We start from the raw sequence: 14,671 nt of genomic DNA, 5'->3' as shown, positions 1-14,671 counted from the left end.
AGAGGCCACGCATGGTCGTCTGCCTCAGGCTGTGTTTATTCCTGGGGAATAGTGACTCACCAGCTGCTGAAAATATTGTGACTTTGGGTTTTTTGTGACAGCCTCTCCACGTTTCCTTCCTGCAGGGCCATTTCATTTAATTATAGCATAATAGTAAACTGCGGTGATTCTTTACCTCCTCACTGAGCAGATGCATTTACATTTTTGTTGTCAGTGGGAGCTGCTTGAAGAAAACTCGTGGCATTCGCTTGTGGCGTTCTCGCAGCTGTAGGCACGCAGCACTGTCCTTTGCCTCGGGGGCTGTCGTCCGTCTTTCCTTCGCCAGGACTGCTCGCCCCTCCACCAGGTCCGGAGGAGACCTCAGGTGTGTCCAGAGGGGACTGTGTGCTGCAGCAAGCTGATAGATGGATGGTGATGGAAAGGAAGTGCCTCCTCTTTCTTCATCTTTATGCCTGCTAGTTGTGAACTCCAGAATTTTCTAGAATTCCACCTAAAGACAGAGTTAGCCCAGTGAGAAAGGATACAGAACTGAAACATAAACACTGACTCGTTCATGATCCAGAATCACTTACAGTGTTAATACACTGACCTCTTGTTTCATCTGGGTTTTTTCATCTATATATAGTTTCATCTTTACCCGTAGGCTCTTTGCAGGATAAAAGGAAAAACGAAGACAGCAGGCACAACAGAGGCAGCCACGTCAGCTACAAATGCTCCTAAAACTCTCTTCACTTATAAACCTGGGCAGACCCCCAGGGTCCCCCGAGGCCCCTGAGACGTGTAAGGACACAAGGACCACAGGCAGAACTGGAATAAGGAGCCCCAGAGGCTGTGGTGCTGAAGCCAGAAATAGACAAGAACTTTAAAAATGTGAAACTAATAGACCCTTCAGAGACTTTCAGGACAGTATTGTGTACATGAAAGAAGAACAGACTGCCAGGAGGAACACCACTACAAGAAAGAGTTGTAGGGAATTTTAAACATAATTTTTATTTTGTTAATTTTTTATTATAAATTTTATTGATTTTTTTAAGGTATTATGCTTTATTTTTGCAGTCTTCAAAATTAGGTGGTTGACTCTTGGTTTGAAAAACAAACAAAAAAAATCCTCTATTATATACTCTGTACTCAACATGGGGAGGTGGGAATAAAATATAATTTTTAAAAGGAATAAGTTACAAAATTCAAAGGACCAACCTAATAACAGAATGGACTCAGGTATGTGAACTCCAGGTACAGAGTGTGTTTGAGGGAATCCAGACTATGCAGTAAAGCACAGGGTGAGGGAGTTTCTGTTTTCATCAGTGGGGGGACAGTAAATCTTCTCAGCCTGCCTGAAAACACCTGGAGAGGCCACGAGTTAAAAATTTGGGAAACGCAGAAGGACTAATCAAGATCCATGGAAGATGGGGAAGAGGGGCTGAGCAAGTGGAGCTGGCCTTGACCCAGGAACGAGGGGCCAGGGTGGAGCTGCCTGCAGGCTAACTAGGAGCTGACCCTCAAGGCTGGGAGCAGGTCACCCCATAGAGACCGTCCTGGCTGAGTGGCCCCGGGGCGCCCAGACACTCTCCAGCCCTCACACGGCACCCTTGTCCTCTCGGGGGCTGCGGGACACAGCTCATTGCTCCTGTGTGGCCCTGGTCACTCTGTGCACACGAGAAGAGTGGAGAAATGGCCTTTCACCCAGAAGGTGTGCCAGTCACTGGCTCAGCAGGCAGGCAGCTTCGTGCAGCCCCGGTGCAGACGGAGGAGGGAGGGCTGTCTGCAGGGACCCATGAGGAAAGACATGCCGTCGGCCATGGCAGGTGGGGACTCGTGCCCGGAAAGCACATGTGGCTGTGAGGGGCACTGGCATGCATCTGGACTCGGAGGTCAGAGGGGCTCTCTGAGGAGTTGGGGGGAAGTGAGGCTGTTCCGGGGGAGATCAGAGCTCCAGGGGGCCTGTGGCCGGGGCTGAGCAGTCTGTACATGGTGCTTCAGAGTTAAAGTCAGAGAGAGGCAGTGGGGGGTGGGGGGAGAGGGCAGCCTTAGGAGCTAGGACTCAGGTGCCCGTCAGACACATGTCCTGTGACAGGTCTTCCTTCTAGTACCTCCCGCCCAAGCACCGACCCCATGAGGTGATGTGGGGTCTGCATCCCCAACCCTGGGACCTGGGGAGGGTCCCAGTGGTGGTGGAGATGGTGCTGCCACTTTGCTGCCCTGGCGGCTCATACAGTAAAGAACCCACCTGTAATGCAGGAGATCTAGGTTCAGTCCCCGGGTGGGAAAAATCCCATGGAGGAGGGCATGGCAACCCACTCCAGTGTTCTGGCCTGGAGAATCCCATGGACAGAGGAGCCCAGCGGGCTATAGTCCATGGGGTCACAAAGAGTTGGACATGCCTGAGCGACTAAGCACAGCACAGCCGGTGGCAGGAGGGGCAGGGCCTCCCAGGGGCCCAGCTCTGGGAGCACGCATGTTGCTCTGCAGGGCCTAGGAGGGGGCTTGAGGTCTGACAGGCCAAGCTCCTGGCTGGCTCCTGGGAGTCGGACCACATCAGGCATGTGCTGCCTGGAGCAGGGTCTGCCCGAAGTGCAGCAGCCTGGATGAAACACAGGAGGTGCAGTTGGCCTGCAGCTTGTTCCTCACCAGCAGGGACTGCGACTGTGCGGGCACACGGCCACTCAGGACAGTAGGTCAGGAGTGGAGGGGGGGTGTGAGTGGTGACACAGCGAGGAAGCAGGGGGCCCCAGGGTCTCCATGGGGGAGCTGCAGCCCCTCTATTGTTGTGGCTGCTCGGCTGCTGCAATGTCCAGCTTGGTTGATGGAGCCTCTGTCTTGAAAGCCTGTAGTGCCACAGCTGCCATGGTGTGCAGAGGCCGACGGTGGTGTTTTTGTCCACATTTCACAGGTCAACCTTGGACAGACAGAAATCATGACTTGCTTCTCACTGTGCAAACCCAGCAGCAAGGAGGGCCTCACAGCTGCTCTGGTAAGGGATCCGATTTGTGATGGTGGCAGACACTTTATTGAGATGATTGTGTGTTTTTGTAAATTAATTATTTAATTGTGGCTGCACTGGGTCTTTGTCGCTGCTCGAGGGCTTTCTCTGATTGCAGTGAGTGAGGGTCACTCTTTCTCGTGGGGCATGGGCTTCCTACTGGGTGGTTTCTTTTGCTATGGAGCATGGGCTGTAGGGCGTGCAAGCTTTCTCTAGTTGTGGTGCGTGGCCTTCTCGTCATGGTGGCTTCTCTTGCTGTGGGGCACGGGCTCTGAGATGTGGGACTTCAGTAGCTGCGGCCCATGGGCTCTAGGGCACAGGCTCAGTAGTGGTGATGTGTGGGCTTTAGTGGCCCATGACATGTGGGGTCTTCCTGGACCTGGGATGGAACTTGTGTCCCCTGCATTGGCAGGCGGATTCCTACCCACTGGAGTACCAGGCAAGTCCGTGATGACTGTGTTTTGAATTGACTGTTTCACCTGCTGTAAAAACCAGGAGTTGGGGGGCGGACAGTGAGAGGTGAGTATGGGAGGGTTCCCAGCAGCGCCCTCCTGCCCTTTGTCTTTTCACTGTGGGGACTCACCATGCAGGTGATTCCTCTTGGCCCTGGATGTGCTGGTCTGGGGAACAGGGTGACAGAGGGGAAACACCTTCCCTCTGTGGCCATCAGTTTTTGTGCTCCCCTGGGCTGTTGCAGTTTCTTAATTGGACAGTGGAAACAGTGACAGACTTTATTTTTTTGGGCTCCAAAATCACTGCAGATGGTGACTGCAGCCATGAAATTAAAAGACGCTTATTCCTTGGAAGAAAAGTTATGACCAACCTAGACAGCATATTAAAAAACAGAGACATTACTTTGCCAACAAAGGTCTGTCTAGTCAAAGCTATGGTTTTTCCAGCAGTTATGTATGGATGTGAGAGTTGGACTATAAAGAAAGCTGAGTGCTGAATAATTGATGCTTTTGAACTGTGGTGTTGGAGAAGACTCTTGAGAGTCCCTTGGACAGCAAGGAGATCCAACCAGTCCATCTTAAAGGAAATCAGTCCTGAATATTCATTGGAAGGACTGATGCTGAAGCTCTAATACTTTGGTCACCTGATGGAAAGAACTGACTCGCTGGAAAAGACCCTGATGCTGGGAAAGATTGAAGGCAGGAGGAGAAGGGGACGACAGAGGATGAATGGTTGGATGGCATCACCGACTCAATGAACATGAATTTGAGTAAACTCTGGGAGTTGGTGATGGACAAGGAGGCCTGGCGTGCTGCAGTCCATGGGGTCACAAAGAGTCGGACATGACAGCAACTGAACAGAATTGAACTGAACTAAATTGAACTCCAGAGCTCTTCCAAGGATGTTATCACCTTGGGTAGTTGTTTAAGTTGTTGTTTCTGTGGAAGGACACAGGCTGAGACCACCTTGTCCTCATCTTGCTAACGTCACCTGCATCTCTACTTCTCGTCAACCCGCTGGGATTATAGCCAGTGGGGGAGCCCCACTCCATGGGTGCCAGGTGTGCTACGTGGTGGTGGAGGGTCAGGCTGGTAACCTAAATACACTACCAGATTTTTCTTTCCGGGCCCCAGCCCCTCACAAGGTTAGAAATGTGTTTCTACCACTTCCGTGTTTCCTGAGCCAACTCACCACTCTGTGGGTTTGTCACTGACTAAACAATACCAATGGCCGATAAATCTCTAAAGTTCTACTTTCTCATGAAATTACCACTCCTAAAACCATGTGGGACTCAGGTCACTGTGTTTTCAATAAGGTATTTTATTCCCCAGGCAAAGTATGTCTTTGCCTGTTGCCTGGAATGTGTAGCTTACGTTCTCTTACTCCATGGATTTAAGAGAGCTTTTCCAGCCTTCAAGACACATTGGAAAATCCGAAGGGCTTAAGACTCTTTCTGCTCTAAGTTGTAGCGGGAAATAAGCAAAGCAAACACTGTTCTCTTAGCTGGAATAACTTGAAACTGCACTGGTAACTTTTCATATACACGTGTAATCCCCTGAAAACCCAGCAAGAAGGAAATGTGTGAGAGTGTTCAGAGCCCTGGGTCTTCATTTCTCCTCATCCTGTCTGATGAAGACTGCTCCCTCCCCACTCTGGTCCCCACAGTGCGCCCCTCCACCTTCACGCACAGGAAGGCAGGGCAGGGTAATGGTACACCACCTGCAGGAGGAGAGCCTCCTGGCTGGGCTTCCGGTCTTCCCATCAAACCAGAGGCTTCTTTATGCAGCTCTCCTGGGGGCTGACTCAGACCAGCTTTCCGCTTTCAAACTGCTGACCCCATGAACCCTGAGCGATTCCATCAAATTGTACATGCACCAGCCCCTACGGCTAAATGTAATAGCAGCTTGATTTGCACCACAACTATGTAGTCACCTTACCAGAGCACTTACAGGGCTCCAGTCTGCATGCCCAAGACTACACTGGCATCTAAGAGGCACTCAGGTACATTGTCTACGACAGAAAACCTTTCAGTTATTATTTTGTTCAGCCTAAAGTGACAAAGACTAAGCAGGTTCCACAGGACTGCTTCCCTGTCAATGGTGGGCTGTGGGCCGCAGGTCACCATGCTGCCTCTAGGAGCTTCTCGTAGCAGCCTAGCCCCTTGTACCGACAGGAAGGTCGGAGCTGGGCATTCTGAGCAAATAGAAACTCTACAAATGGGACCAAGGACAGTGATGGGATGAATCTATTATGTAGACAAATACTGAAAAAAGCTTAGAGTTTTCAAGATCCTGGTATTTACGTTTCTGGCCTTGTCTGTAGCTTTAGCTATAATCCATGTTTTGTTCCTTTAGAGTCTGTCATCCTGTGAAGGGAATAAACTCCAAATCAAAATACAGCTAAGCCTGAAGCCCCAAGCCTAACAACCCTCCAGACTGTTCATAAGCATCTTTGACAATGGGAGAATAAAAGCCAGTCCTCTTGGTGGATCTGGAAGCGTCCCTTCTCCTCTCTCAGCCACAAATCAACCCTCTTGGTTTCCTGCATAAATCTGTACATCATCCCCTAGACTTTGGCATTTCCTCCCTTTCCTTGAATCACCTTTTATTGGACTCTTCTAATTACAAAAGCAGTGCATATTTATTGCTATTCATATGGAAAACACAGAAGATCTCAAAGCAGAAAACAATAACTTCCCACATTCCCCCATCAAGAAAGAAACACTCTTGGGAATTTCCTGGTGGTTCAGCGGCTAAGACTCCCCACTCCCAACGTAGGAGGCCCGGGTTAGGTCCCTGATCGGGAAACTAGAACCTAAATGTAACAACTAAAAAGAATCCACAGGCTGTAACTAAGAACTGCTGCAGCCAAATAAATTTTTTAAATGATTTTAAAATTAAAAAAAAGAAAGAACCTCTCTTTAGTTATTGAGATAAGATCTTCTAATGATGTGTGTGTTTATAAAAGTGGCATCTGATGTTTGTGGCTTTTCCACTGTCTGTGATAACCATTGGTACACAGGTAGGTCAAGTTGCGTGGTAGTTTCTGGAAGTTTTTCTCCACAATTCACCTTGGGCCAGGAGGTTGAGGACACCCCATACAGGCAGAGGGACTTGGAGGGCTCCTGCTTCATAAGGATCTCCTGGAGCAGTGATATGTCAGCCCTGGGCTGCCAGCCTGCCTGCTCTCTCTGTAGAGAGAAACTGCATGGTCTACACCCCTGTCCTTCTGCTTTCTCTTACTCCCTTCAAAAGTGAAAGTGAAAGTCACTGAGCTGTGTCTCTGCGAGCCAGTGGACTGTAGCTCATCAGGCTCCTCTTTCCATGGAATTCTCCAGGCCAGAATAATGGAGTGGGTAGCCATTTCCTTCTCTAGGAGATCTTCCCAACCCAGGGACTGAACCTAGGTCTCCCATATTGCAGGTGGATTCTTTACTGTCTGAGCCACCAGGGAATCCTAAATGTTGTTCTGTTATACATGCCTGTCAAACACACAGGACCACCAGGCTCTACCCCTTGGGTGTGTGTTAGCCTCTTTCACTGATTGCAGAGGTCTTCACTGAACAACCACTTCTATTCACTACTGGTCCAGGCCCTAGGGACACTGCAGTGAGAAAACAGGTCCTCACCCTCATGGATATGCTTTCCAGAGCGGCAGACACCGTGTGTGCTAAGTTGATTTAGTCCTGTCCAACACTCTGAGACCCATGGACTCTGATTTTCTAGTCAAGAATACTGGAGTGGGATGTCATACTCTCCTCCAGGGTATTTCCCTGACACAGGGATCAAACCTGTGTCTCTGATACCTCCTGCATAGGCAGGCAGGTTCTTTACCCCTAGCACAACCTGGGAAACCGAGAAGACATTACGTCAGTGACTAAATAAGATCGTTTTGGATAGTGATAAGTGTGTACTATCTTCTTATTAGTGCTGTAACGAGTTATTGCAGACAGTGGATTAAACAACAATCTTCTTACAGTTCTGGAAGCCAGAAATCTGAAATGGGTTTCAGTGAGCTAAAATCAAGGTGTCTGCAGTTCTGTGTTCCTTCCTGGGGGCCCACGGGGAGAACTTGTCCCTTAATTTTCCAGCTTATAGACGCTACCCACGTTTGTTGGCTCCTGGCCATTCCTCTGTCTTTCAAACTGGCAACGGCTGTACTGAGAACAAGCCCTCCAACCCTGACTTTCCTACCTCCCTCTCCATTTTAAGGACCCCTGTGATTACCCTGCGCCCTCTCAGGTAATCTGGAATTCCCTATTGTAAGGTCAGCTGGTTAGCTGTCTTAGTCCACCTGCTACTTAACTTACCCTTTGCAAGGTGCAGTGTTACGTTTGGGAGATCTAGGAATTCAGAGGGGGACATCTTTGGAGCAATGTAAAATAAATTAATTTTTTAAAGAAAGAAAAGAAGCCAGCTGAGATTCGGAGAGGGATTGCATTGCATCTGTAGATTAACTTGGAGATTATTCCCATCTGAGCAACATAACATCTTCCAATTCATGAACATAGGATATTTTCCCATTCATTCAGATTTTATTTAATTTTCCTCAACAAGGTTTTATAATTTTCAAAGTATGAGTTCTAAACTTCTTATGTTGTTCCTAAGTGTTTTATTCTCTTTGATGCTATTGTAAATACAATTTTCTTAACTCCACTTTTTTTATTGTTCCATGTGAATATATAGAAGTATGGTTCATTTTTGTATTTTGACGTTATATCTTGCAACCTTGAATTCATTGTTATTTCTAGTACTTTTTAACAGGTTCTTTAAGATTTTCTATATATAATATCACGTAACCTGTGAACAGAGATAGTTTTACTTCTTCCTTTCTGATCCATATGCTTTTTTTTCCCTTTCCTAATTGCCCTTGGGCTAGAACCTATAATTTTTTCTTTATTGTTCTTTAGATTTTATAATCTCTATGTTCTACCTTCAAACTTACTAATTATTGCTAGTGCCAGTTCTCATTTACGGCTCCTCTAGTGAATTTTTTATTTTTGTTATTGTACTTTTCAGCTTCAGAATTTCTGTTTGCTTCTTTAAATTTTTTTTTTTTTATCATTTCTGTCTCTATTGGTGTTATATACTTGATGTGACATTGTCATCATCATACTTTTTTTTACTTCTTTAATTATGGTTTTCTTTAGTTCTTGAACATTATTTATAGTGGCTGTTTTGAAGTTTCAGATAAGATCTAGTCACTCTCACCAGCACTTTTTGTTGCTTGCTTTTTCCTTTTTTCCTGGTGTCCGGGTCATCTTTTTCTTTGCATGTGTTGTAATTGCAATGTCGGTTTTTCATTCTTCTTTATTTTTTCATTTAGCAATGCAGCATTAATATTTTCCCATGTCAGTAAAAGATTATTCTGTGATATTATTTAGTATGGCTATATATAGATTTTAATTGGCTCTTTAAGAATGAGTACCCCAGGGGGTAGATGTGAGGGAGATTCAAGAGGGTGGGGATATATAGATATGTAGTTATGACTGATTCAAGATGTTGTACAGCAGAAACCAACACAACATTGTAAAGCAATTACCCTCCAGTTAAAAAGGAAAGAATGAGTACCCCAATTACTCATATACTAACCAGTTCATTCTGAAGGAGATCAGCCCTGGGATTTCTTTGGAGGGAATGATGCTAAAGCTGAAACTCCAGGACTTTGGCCACCTCATTCGAAGAGTTGACTCATTGGAAAAGACTCTGATGCTGGGTGGGATTGGGGGCAGGAGGAGAAGGGGACGACAGAGGATGAGAAGGCTGGATGGCATCACCACCTTGATGGATGTGAGTCTGAGTGAACTCCGGGAGTTGGTGATGGACAGGGAGGCCTGGCTGCTGCAATTCATGGTGTCGCAAATAGTCAGGCACGACTGAGCGACTGAACAGAACTGAACAAATAAAAAACACTCTACTTTTGTTTTTGCTTTAATTATATTCACTTATTTTTTAACACTTATTTTCACAATTTCTTAATCATTCGGTGCTTGAAGACCATGACTTCTACTCTACACCACAGGACCAAGGCTGAAGCTCAGAAGCTGGGTTCCCGTTTCCTTAATCAGTAAACAGGCCATGAGACAGGCCTTCATTCTCCCATTCCATGTGTACGGAGGCTGATGCTCAGGGACGAGTTCATTGCCCAGAGTCACACAGCTGGTGAGCTGTTGATCTCCATTTGATTTCTGGTCAATCCAGTTTCAAAGACCAGCTCCTGACTGCTGCTGCTCTAATGAGAGGAGAGTTTTCAAACACGGTGTAGATTCACCAACAAAGCACCCAAAAGTCAAGTAAAAAGTGAAGATAAAGATGGAAGATATAAAGGAAGGACACCCAGGAACTGTTGCTAATGTTCTATTTCACACCCTGAGGGGTTGTTATATCAATGTTTCCAATTATTTGATTTTCAAATGTATGTTGTGCTTCAAAAAATTTAAAGATAGTAAAAAGGGTGTGTTTGTGTAGGATAGATTCTGTGAAGATCTGATTATAAGTTGAGAAGAGATAAAGGAATCAAAGGATCAAAAACATAATAAGATCAAAGTGTTAAAAAAGGAAAAATCCCGAGTTTTAAGGGTTTAGAACTTTGATACTTGAGAGGATTAGGGAAACATTTTTTTCTCATCTGAGTTAATTTCTTCACTTGTGGGGCGTAAGTAAAACTCTCCAGGAGCTGAATTACGTTCTTTCAGAACATATCTTTCACCTTTTCAACTTCTGCCTGTGTTAGCCTGGCATTTCCATAGCTGTAATACTGCTTGTTTTCTCCCAGTTTGCTTTTTCCTTAGTTTTTTCTCAGTACTCCATAAGGGGATGTGTTCTTGCTCCTGAGAACAAATGCCCCTCCAGCTCCTGGAGGCTGAGGAGAGAGAGATGGACTGCCCTCTCCTCACCTTATTGTGTTTCCCCTCCCTCCCTGACACACAGGGAAGCTTCAGCTGTGTGCACAGGTTTGCAACCCCCTCCAGTATTCCTGCCTGGAGAATCCCACGGACAGAGGAGCCTGGTGGGCTACAGTCCAGGGGGTCGCACAGAGTTGGACACGACTGAAGCAACTTTGCATGCATGCACGTGTTGGGACTGCCTGCCCAGTAATCAGATGTCTGAAAAGTGGTTGAACATGTTCTGAGATCCAGTACCGAGCAATCCCTGTGGCTCAGTGGTAAAGAATCCGCCTGCAATGCAGGAGATGTGGGTTCAATTCCTGGATCAGCAAGATTCCCTGGAGGAGGAAATGGCAGCCCACTCCAGTATTCTCACCTGGGAAATCCATGGACAGAGGAGGCTGGCGGGCTATATATAGTCCATGGTGTCACAGAGTGTTGGACACAACTGAGCGGCTGAACAAGAGCAAGTGAACACTGTGTTGGCTGCGGGGAAAGAGGCGAGGACTGGAAAGCGAGGCATGCTTGGCCCTCCCGCCGCATCCTCGTGTCCACGTGGTGGCTTCCCTGCAGGCACTGCCTTGCTGCCGCTTCGCTGCCGTCTCAGGTTTGTCTCAGGACCAGGTGGATCTGCTCAGTTTGTCTCCGGCAGTGCACAGGCTTCGTTCACCTCTTTTGTTTCCCACCTTAGCTGCCGTTCTCTTCTTGGCTCCCTGTGGTCTTGCACACGGCCTCCTATTTCTGAATGAAAATTCTTTATTTATGCAGACTCAGCGCAGCCAGCAACAGTCATGGGATCCTCCTGATTGATCCTGATCAAAGATGCGGCTCTGAGAGAGCGGAATGCTGAGAACCACAGGCAGAGTCAGTGCTCGGACAGGACCAAGCCTTCTGTTCACCACAAATAAAGAGCACTTCGTTGTCCATTTTCAGGCCGCCCCACTTGGAAGCAAGTTGTGCCTGCCCAGACAGGTTTCTGGGCTGTTTGATGTACGTCTGTCCAGAAACCTCCTGTGTCTCTGTGAGGATAGTGCGGGGAAGGTGAAGATAAGGTGGATGGGGAAGCCAACCCCACCCAGGCAGTCACATAGAAACTTCCCCTTCTAGGGCAGAAAATCGATATTTTAAATACCTAATTCTCATCTTGTAGGATGATAACAGTTTTCCTATCAAGAAGTGAATGTCAGACTTCCCAGGTGGTCCAGTGGTTAAGGAGCCACCAGCTGATGCAGAGGATGTGGGTTCGATCCCTATTCCAGGAAGATCCTATAGGCCTCGGGGCAACTAAACCTGTGTGGCACGACTGCTGAGCCTGTGCTCTAGAGCCTGTGCTCTGCAACAAGAGGAGCCACCCCAGTGAGAAGCCCGAGCACTCAGCTGGAGAGAAGCCCCGCACTCCGCACCCAGAGAAAACCCTCTCACAGCAACAGAGACCCAGAGCGGCCAAAAATGAATGAATAAATAGTTTTTTAAAAAAGAAAAAAAAATTAAAAAGGAGAAATGCATGCCCTTGCTCACATGCTAAGCTCACTGTCTCACATACATGCAGCTGTTATATGACAGCTCTTGCCAACAGCTTATCTGCGGTGAGACAGCAGGGCTCTGTGGCACTTTGGACCTGTCTCAGTCATGTGTCTTGAAATAAATAAGCATTCTTTCCTACGGAAGATGGCCCCTTTCCTACCAGCCACCAAGCCGTTGTTGGGAAATAATTATACTCTTGACAGACTTAAAATTTTTGCCTTTATTTTTAAACCAGGAAAGAGTTTATGACTGTTAGGAATCCACTCAGAAGCCTAGAGTTGGTATGAAAACTATACTCGCAGTATTTTATTCAACAGATGCAGAAACAAGCCTTCTCAAAGCTCCCCTGACCTGACGAAACGGGGCTCCTCTTCGGGGCGGCTTCTCCCAGCGCAATACTGAGAGTCAGCATCCCGTGAGCCGCCTATCTGAGGATCCCAGTGACAGTGAAGAAGACGGTGAGACCACTTGCACCTGACAAACAATATCTAAACTCTCATATCTCTTGTGCATTTTCCTAAAAACCCATTGTCTTTCCTAAAGACAGCAGCTTATTCTTCCCACAGGAACCTCCTTGCCCCTCTCCCTTCCATTTGAAGGTGTGCACAGAAGCCCCAAGTTCTAACCACCACCTTCAGTGACTCACACCTCACTCCCTCTTCTCTCCCAGTAGACCATGTAACATGGTCTGTTACATAGTCCTTGCTCAGGAAAAATTCTCGAGCGGGCCTTTAGCAGTTAACAGACATTTAGATTCAATAGCCACTGAGATTCTGTCTCCAAGACCCTGTACTCCTTACAGCATAAAAACTTCATTATTTTGGAAACTGGTAATTTGTAATAATCTCATTGGCTGAAGCTGTACTCTGCCTTCGAGTTCATAAAAGGCTCTTTAAAGCAAGTAATGCTGCTTGAGAGCAAACTGAGGTCAAACATTATAGATGAACCACTCAAACCATTTATGTGCTAATTGAAGGGATCCTTAGAGAGTTTTTTCTCTAGTAAAAATGAGTCTTGTCCTTAAATGAGTCTTCTCTACTTAGTAACCCTTTATTAGCATGTTTTTGGTTCCTTAGACGTACTTGACTTTTCACTAATTCCGTTGGCTTTACCTCCAATTAGCCTAAATTGATAGCGTTGTGCCCCATGTGAGCATCTTAACTATAGATGCAGATAGAGATGTTAATGAGGTCCCTCTGATCAAAGCTTTGTAAAGATGAGTCGATGAGTATGGAGACGAGGATGGAGACTTTGCCTTCCTAGTGAGCCACTGTAAACCTGGTTCTCCTGAAAGTCCAGCATCTGACAGTTTCATCTGCTTTGCTGATGATCTTTCAGAAAGCAGAAATGCCTTAGAACCGCAAAGAAGAGCTTGGCTGATGAACTGAGAGTGATGGGAACGTCTAGAGAAGTTGTGGTAGCACTGGGAGTGAGCTCCTGGACATGTGGGCTGTCCCTAAGCCCAGGTGGGTGTTCTGGAGAAGGCTCCAGGAAGAGCCCGCTCTCCTCCGTCTTGACGGCGAGTTCAGGGTGGGCCGGCAGGGCGGTGTGTCGCGGGAGAATGCTGTCGTGTCGCAACGCCGGGAGCAAGGGGCCCCTGACTCTAGTTCTCTGCCTGGTGCAGACCATGTCCAGGCAGCAGGTCTTGGCACCATATTGTAAGAAAGACTTGGGCAGGGGCTTCCCTGGTTGGTCAGTGGTAAAGAATCCACCTGCCAATGCAGAAGACATGGGTTCTAGCTCTGGTCTGGGAAGATCCCACATGCTGACGAGCAACAAAGCCCAGGCACCACGGCTACTGAGTCCACACGCTGCAGCTACTGAGGCCTGAGCGGCCTAGAGCCCTTGCTCTGCAGGAGTAGAGAAGCCAGCGCACTGCAGCTAGAGAGTAGCCCTCACTCTCTGCACTAGAGAAGTGCTACTTTAGGGCTGTTGTTGGGGAGTGCAGCCCTGGGCACACCCTCCGCATCCCTGAGCTTTCCAGTGAGGATGAGCGTGGGGTGGTCATGATAGGAACGTCCTGAATATGGGCCTCCACTGTCCCCTTGGGCCTTTCCACTGCTCGGGTTTACTGGGTGGGAGCGGCAACTCTCCTCACTGAGATTAGATCCTACCACCAACACCGCCAGAATGAGGCACAGATGTGGATGTAAGCTGACTTAAAGAAAAAACTACAGTCGTCTGGCATGTTTGCATTTATGGATTAGATAACTAGACATGTGCATAGCTCCATGGCAGAGCAACCAATGAGTAGCACATTCTGGAAAGAGGGGTTTAGTTAATTCAAGATGAAATTTATAACCATCGATGCTAGCTGGCAATAGAATGGAAAGATTTGAGAAACCGCGAGCCTCTACTCGTAAATGGAAACTTGAGTTGATGTCTCTCCTTCAGGGTGTTTCAAAGGAAAATGCTGTGATGGGTGGTGTAGATGGCACCAAGGGCTCTCTGCCAGGCCCTGTACATCTGGACTCCATGTACGAATCACTGGAATCCCCACCCCAATGTGGGGGCAGGACTGTCGTTCCGAGTGGCTGTGAATATTTACACGGCCTCCCCTGAGAGCAGTGCTGAGGCTTCCTCATCATATCAACTGGCACCAACAGCAGCTGAAGAGCAATTTTACTCTGGCTCCTAGGACGAGCACCAGCTATAGCAGCTCTGATCCTTCTCAAAGCTGGGCTGTATCTTCTTCCATAGATACAGCCTAGACCTTCTTAGACCTTCCTTCTAGGTCTAAGGAATTTGTTCTCCTTTCTTTTCTTTCCTTTTTTTTTAAATGGTAACTAGAAGGCTACACTGAGCATCAAGAGAGAAGAAATTTGAAG

This window comes from Budorcas taxicolor, chromosome 13 (genome assembly GCF_023091745.1).
Source record: "Budorcas taxicolor isolate Tak-1 chromosome 13, Takin1.1, whole genome shotgun sequence".
Classification (NCBI taxonomy): domain Eukaryota; kingdom Metazoa; phylum Chordata; class Mammalia; order Artiodactyla; family Bovidae; genus Budorcas; species Budorcas taxicolor.
Note: the sequence above shows the minus strand (reverse complement) of the source record.